Below are 7,077 nucleotides of genomic sequence, written 5' to 3' on the forward strand. Positions count from 1 at the left end.
TTTCGAGTCCGTATGGATTTTCTATCATTTTCCGGGCAGAAAACCCAGAAAATACTGCCCGGACGTGACACAACGTGCGTTCGTTGTCGGATTTCGTTCATTTTGGCCGTGGGGTGCCCGGGTGGGGCCCCACATGCGCTCACAGAAGTTGGGTGCAATCCGTCAAACCGGTCAGGTACTTGCTGTGGAAGGGGGTGGTTTCGGTATGGCCGGAGGGGACCCTTGGTCGCACGTCTCCGCTTCGCATCCGCCAAACGTGCCCACTTTTTCTGCACGTGCTACTGTTCCCTAGCAGGGCACGCACGCAAAAATTTGTCCCGTTTCGAATCCGTATGGATTTTCTATCATTTTCCAGAAAATTCATATATGTTAATGAATTTAAAACTATTTCAGATAATGTTAATGAATTCAAAAATTCTCGGATTCATAAATATTAATGAATTATAAATATTCTCTGGTTCATAAATTTAAATAATTTAAAAATATTTCGGAAAATGTAAATGAATTTAAAAATTCTTGTATTCATTCATATATGTTAATGAATTTAAAAATTATTGTATTCATTCATATATGTTAATGAATTTAAAACTATTTCAGATAATGTTAATGAATTCAAAAATTCTCGGATTCATAAATATTAATGAATTATAAATATTCTCTGGTTCATAAATTTAAATAATTTAAAAATATTTCGGAAAATGTAAATTAATTTAAAAATTCTTGTATTCATTCATATATGTTAATGAATTTAAAAATATTCTCTGATTCATAAATGTTAATGAATTTAATAATATTTCAGAAAATGTTAATGAATTAAAATATCTCACCTTTTTATTTTATTTTTTTGTTTTTTATTTGTTATATTTTTATTTCAAAATTTCAATTTTTTCATCCACCGGCTTCGCTATATGGACATATTTAAAGAAAATCTAAACATTTCTAAAACACTTCATAAACATTTTCTTACACTTTTTATTTTTTATTTTATGTGTTTTCATGATTTTTTTATTCTACAATTTTCCGATAATTGCATACCTTATTCTGTGCTATGTATATTCGATGCAATTTTTTTAAATATATTGTGAACAATTTTATGCATGGGTCAGAAAATTTTCAATTTTTCTCAAAATAAGCGTTCAATATTTAGCTAATTTTTTGAACAAACTTTGAAGACAAATTTAAACAAGACTCGAACAAACTTGATTGAACATAGAGATATTTTACATAGTCCATTCAACAGTACTGAAACCAAACAAGTTTTTTCGAACCTAAACGATACATAGTTCATACTTAGAACATTTAAAAAAAAAACTACTCCTCCTCCTCGTCGCTAGCCAACAGATCGATGACCTCCCCGACGTCACCGCCGTCACCCCCGCCGTCGTCGTCATCGTCGTCGCTGTCCTGGGCTAACCGCTCCCAGTCAATGACGTCGTCGTCCGACGACTCCGGCGCCTCCACCTCCGCCTGCGGGACCACTGGCGGAATCGCCGCCGCTGCCTGGATCGCTGCCGCCTGCTCGGCGGCCTCCCTTGCAGCCGCCGCCGCCACCTCTGCAGCCGCCGCTGCAGCCGCCGACGCGCGCAGGGTGACGAGGTAACCCGGCGTATCGTCGGGATCGCCGTCCTCCCGAAGAACCAACTGCTCCGGCGGTAGTTCCACCTCCGGCGGGGCGGGGGGATCGGTGGGCGCCGGCGCAGGTGGTGGAGGAGCCCGACGGCCGCGCGCTGCTGGACGGGGGCGCGGGACAAGAAGGCGGCGACGGTCGCCGATGAGGTCAGGCGTGACGCCGGACTCCGCCAGCCGGTACGCGCCGATGACGGCGGCGTAGTCTTTGCCGTCCCAGAACGCGTGACGGCCGGCGATGTTGTTGCGGCCGCCGGTCCGCTTCTCCTCCGTGGTGGCGCCGGGCCCGCGCGTCGGGTAGCCGTCCTTGTCGAGCTTCCAGTCATGCAGAAGACGGCAACCCGGCGGCACGAGGAGCTCGAACCGGTAAAGCTCCTCCGTCTCCGGCGTGCTCAGGCTCGACGGCCACGCACTGGGTCCGTCGTTGCCGCTGGTGCCGGAGCTGCTGCCGCGGTGGAACGACATGTCGCCGGCGGCCTTTTGGGAGGTGGAGACGGGAGAGGAGCGGTGTTTGGCGACGGGCAGGGAGCGGTGTTTGCGGCGACGGGCGGACGGGGGTGAGATTTATAGGGAGACGGCGGGGCAGCGGGCGGACGGGTCATTGGCCTATCAATTCGACGGCAGTCGAGGGCGGCGGCGCGGCAGACGAGGGGACGGGGCGACGGGGCGGCGGGGCGGCACACGAGGGGACGGACGGGACGGGGCGGCGGGCCGCAGTTCACGCGCCACGACGCGCTTTCACCGGGCGACGCGCGGTTTGACCACCGACGCGCTTGACCACCGACGCGGTAAAAAGAACGTATGTCGCCACAGTAAAAAAAACGCGTACACGTACGTACGTCGACGGGCCGCGCGGGTACGTCGCGGGGGCGGGACTGGGGGAGGGGCAGGGGCAATGACCATCCTACCCTTTTTTAAGTTTTCAGGCGAAGGGGTATAGGACAATCTGGACCGTTGATGTTTTCAGGGGGTTGTACCGAAGAAGAAGTGAATTTTATATTGATGTTTTTCCCATATGAGTCACCCCTGGGTTTCACTATCAAAGACAAAGGAACAGAAGTCCAACACCAAACACACATCCACTCACCAGACATTTTTACAGAGTTTGATTGTGCATGATTACTTGTGTGGCAGTCCCTGTCTCCTCCCAAGAGGCAAGATCGACCAGCCCTCTTTATGCTTCAAGCTCTGGTGAGATCAATCAGTAACTAATCCCTACCTGATGATGCAGTAACTAATCCCCTCCCGGCAGAGAGAGACATCCAAGTTAAGTGGAACTCGGGCGAAACAGAGTTCATCATCTTTACCTTGGTAATTTGCTTCTAATTTCCCACTGGTGACATCAAGTCAAACCAGTTGGCAACAAGTTAGTGCAACTACTCATGACTTGACCGATCCATCTATACATTAATCAAGCTAGCTAGCTAGGACCAATTTCTTTCTTGAAATTTTAGTTCATCGTATGAACAGGAGTCTAGAATCGTCAACACACATTCTTGAGATCAAGTCGTGAGCAGGCAGCGCCTGAAATGGACAACCCTGCTTTTTTAACCCACCTTAATTATTTACTGTCATTAGCTAGCTCATTTTCCACGGAGCTGGTCAAGCAGGAAACAAGGAGTACCGGAGCATACTTGGAATATACACTACTAATACACCAAACAATTTAGGCGAAGCTAAATTAATGTTCAACGTTGTACGTAAGTACTATAGCCGGATCAGTCAATTGCTGGGCAACACCTACGCATGTTACATTGGAGTCAATAGGCTGCATCAGCATGAATCATAGTATGTTATTTACACAATTAGTAGTTGACGGAACTTTTCTTTTGTGCGTATGTGTGTTTCAATTGGCTACTCGTGTTAATATCTGTTGACGTGGCATGTATATTTTTCATGGAGTTAGTATCTTTTGACGTGACGTTCAAATTCACATTCACTTGAATGAATATATTCGTGTGAACCAATTGTAAGTTGTCTGAAGTCAAATTTCACGTAGGTCAATTTTCGTGGAGAAGAAAGGGAGAGGTGCCTACTTTATGCCTGCGTTTTCGGCCTTGCGTGACTATAGGCCCCTGGCCTATATGCGCAAGGCGGCTGTCTCACCTAAATCGGTCTCCTCTTGATCTATTTCAAATCTAACTCTTGGGTTATAAAGATAAATCGAGATACTGTTGGAGGTGCTCTTATATATGAATGGTAGTTATTATTCGTCTTGGCTTTTTTGGATCGACATGGAATATACTAGTTCTTGATGCGATGGAATCATGCTGGATTGCCTCTCCCACTCCAGCAACAGCATCTAGCCACACATATATATAGGTGACTTCGTGCCATCCATCCATGTTGATATACCACACATATAATCGTCTCAGTCTCTCTAAAGAAAAAGGTAACTGTGTATGCAAGTGTTTGGATTGCGTAGGCCACTACTAGCCACGTTTGTTGCATTATTGAGCTGATCAATCCCACTAGCTGCCAGGAATGGTACGGAACTGAATCTTTGACAAGGAACTAATAAAGCTACCTAAATTAAGCTATGGTGCCTTGCTATCAGACCGAACTTAGTTAGCTCTTTGATTACTTCCGGCAGATGATTGACAACACATCATGCACCCCGAGAGCAAAATCAAAACAATTTATCTGACAAAGCGCGTGGTTTCTATTAATTATTACTGTGGATGACATCGCTTACCGTCCACCAAACAGTGACTGGATTTGTTGATACAAACGGGAGATCGGATCTTGCTTCCATCGCCTAATATCATTTCTTTTACAATCAAGCACTCCTTAGATGGTGTTTCACGTCTTATTTGCATGATGAGTAATTTCTATGTGGTAATGAAGTTAGTTTTTCACGAGGTATGTTGATGTAACCCTTTTTCTTCTTTCTTTTCCTTTTCGCGAAAGGATGTAACCTTCTTCTTTTTTCTTACTTGATTATTAGCAATGTAGACGTGCTTTTTTTGCGGGTAATGTAGACGTGCTTGCACACACACCACTAACACAAGACCCTCATGATTATGCTTGTAAGCATTTATAAATATACACGTTTGTAACTGACAGAGACCGGTGCTTGTATTCATAATTTGCCAAAAGGGGTGGCAAAACTTGTTTAGCATGCATCATCAAGGATTACTTAATTCATGTTCTTTTGACAGATTGTATAATGAAAAACAGCAAGACGAAAACCGCGTAGTTTGACCAGATACCCCTAAACCCTAGAGAAAGACAAGAGTGAGATCATAGCTTGCATCAATTGGACAAGGAGCTCGAAGATGGTGGAAGACACACTAGGAACCCATGGGAAGACGCCACGTGTCCGAGTAGGATAGTTGTATACACTGCTAACGACCCAAGTCAGCCAAATAATTGAGTAGTGCAATGTTCCCCTGCACGCTGCAACTCCTCTCCCAGTCGACATGCCAGCTCCAGCTTTCTTTCTTTTCTTTTCTTCTTTCTACTTAATTCAACTAACAGTTTGGTCTGTCAGATCGAGCATATAATAAGTAGCTAGTATCTTATACTATGCGATATGCGTGTGAGAGAGGGGTCACTTAACTAGCCAAGAATTTATTTTTATAGACTGGGATCCACAGCTGGCTTGACTGACCATGCATTGTACACCAGGACAAGACATTCAAGGCTGGCTTGAGGTCGACCTTTCATGTCTGGTTAAATTCGTCCATCCAATCACTAGAAAGTCTAGTGTGTGGAAAATATTTTGCACCTAACATAATACTCGGTGTGAGCATTACTTGATATATTTTTTTAGAACGGGCATTCACGGTCACACATAACTCCTATTCACGCAGGCAAGTCTGCAAGTCCGCTCTCCTCCTGAGTGTAGTTAGTTCTTGAACGGTTAGAGTATATGACATCATAGTGATGCTTCGATGATGCGCCAGCGGGGATGGTGCTACAAACAGTGTTGTTCTGGCTACAACATCGTCACGGCGTCGCCCCCGGGGATGAGGCACCAAGAGCATCTACAACACGATACATCAAATCTGACCCCTTAAACACCCGCGGACATGCAGGCGTTTGGACGCGTCCGCGGACAGTGATAAGTCACATCTTAAATAATCATTTCATAATTGGTATCACAATTATCAAATCTCAAATCCATATAATCACATGCAACATAAAATCTAATCTAAGCGAAGTTCCTCCGGTTCCGCCGTGCCCATGTCTGGTGGCCGGCTGTGCCCATCGAAGTGTTGCTCCGGTTGCCCGCAAGGTAGAGTAGGACATGGGACACACGCCGGCTCACGGGACCCAGGTGCCGCCGTCCCCCATGCGCTACTCTTCCTCGTCGGCGCCTGTCGCGTGCACGTCGCCAGTGGATGTGAGGTCAGCGATGGATCTATTGTGGTCGGAGGCCGACACGCCCAGCACGATGTGGCTCCGGAGCCAGGGTAGCAGACCATCTGTCTTGGTGCCGGAGAGTGTGACTCCACCTTGCCGACATTTCCCGCGGCCTCCCGCGCCCTCTGCCTTGCATGGTGGGCACGCCGCGCCATACCCTCAGCGGACGGGTTACAGATAACCTCGCCGTCGACGCGCCAACGAAGGGGCTGCGGGTCCGCCACGGTGTTTGGACGCCAGACAGACCACACCGCCTCCCGCGAGGCAGCGACGACCTGCCATGCGCTGGATCCACGCACCATTTGGGCGGACGTGATAGATTCCTAGCGGAACGAGTCCAACCGCTGCCAGGCATTCTACTCGCGGGCGCGGTGGAGCGCAATGCGGACGGTCATCTCCTTCTCGGTCCGACTGGGATGAGGTCCCAGTTTCCAAATTGGCTGATGGAGGACTTGAACGTTGCTCGCCATGCCGGAGAAGGACGGAGATCGCCGAAAGTGAGCTTGGGGCGGAGGGGAGTGGAGTGGCCTGGCTAGGATTGGGTCCGGCAATCGGATGGAGATGAATATATGTTGGATCGGGGTGGGCCAGCATGGGCCAGATCCGACGTGATGGATGCGCCCGAGCCTCCCCATATCTGTCACATATTTGGGCTAGATATGAGGGGTGCTGGTCATCCCGAACATTTGAGGCCGGTTTGAGGCACCCGTCTAGGTTGCTTTTTTAAACCGGTCACCGCCAGGGCCATTCGACCAGGCGTTTGAGGGGGGTTTGAGGCGCTCGCCTATAGACGCTCTAACACCTTTGGTTCCTACGGGTTGTCACGTATGGCATTTTGGATATGTGGTTGCGTGGTGGCTATGCTATCCTATCCTTTCTATGGTGTTGATGTTGGCAAAGCCTCTACTTTCGTATGGTTCAGTTGGCCAACTAGTCTCCAACGCCAACCCCCAAACAGGTACCGCCAGCGCTCACAACAGATGTCGCGGGTGGAGCGGTAGGATATGAGTAGCACCTCGCTGGTGGTGAGTTGCAACCTCCGCATGTCGGTGCCCGTCGAGGAGGCGGAGGTTGTAGGCCTGG

This window comes from Triticum dicoccoides, chromosome 5B, assembly GCF_002162155.2.
Source record: "Triticum dicoccoides isolate Atlit2015 ecotype Zavitan chromosome 5B, WEW_v2.0, whole genome shotgun sequence".
Classification (NCBI taxonomy): Eukaryota; Viridiplantae; Streptophyta; class Magnoliopsida; order Poales; family Poaceae; genus Triticum; species Triticum dicoccoides.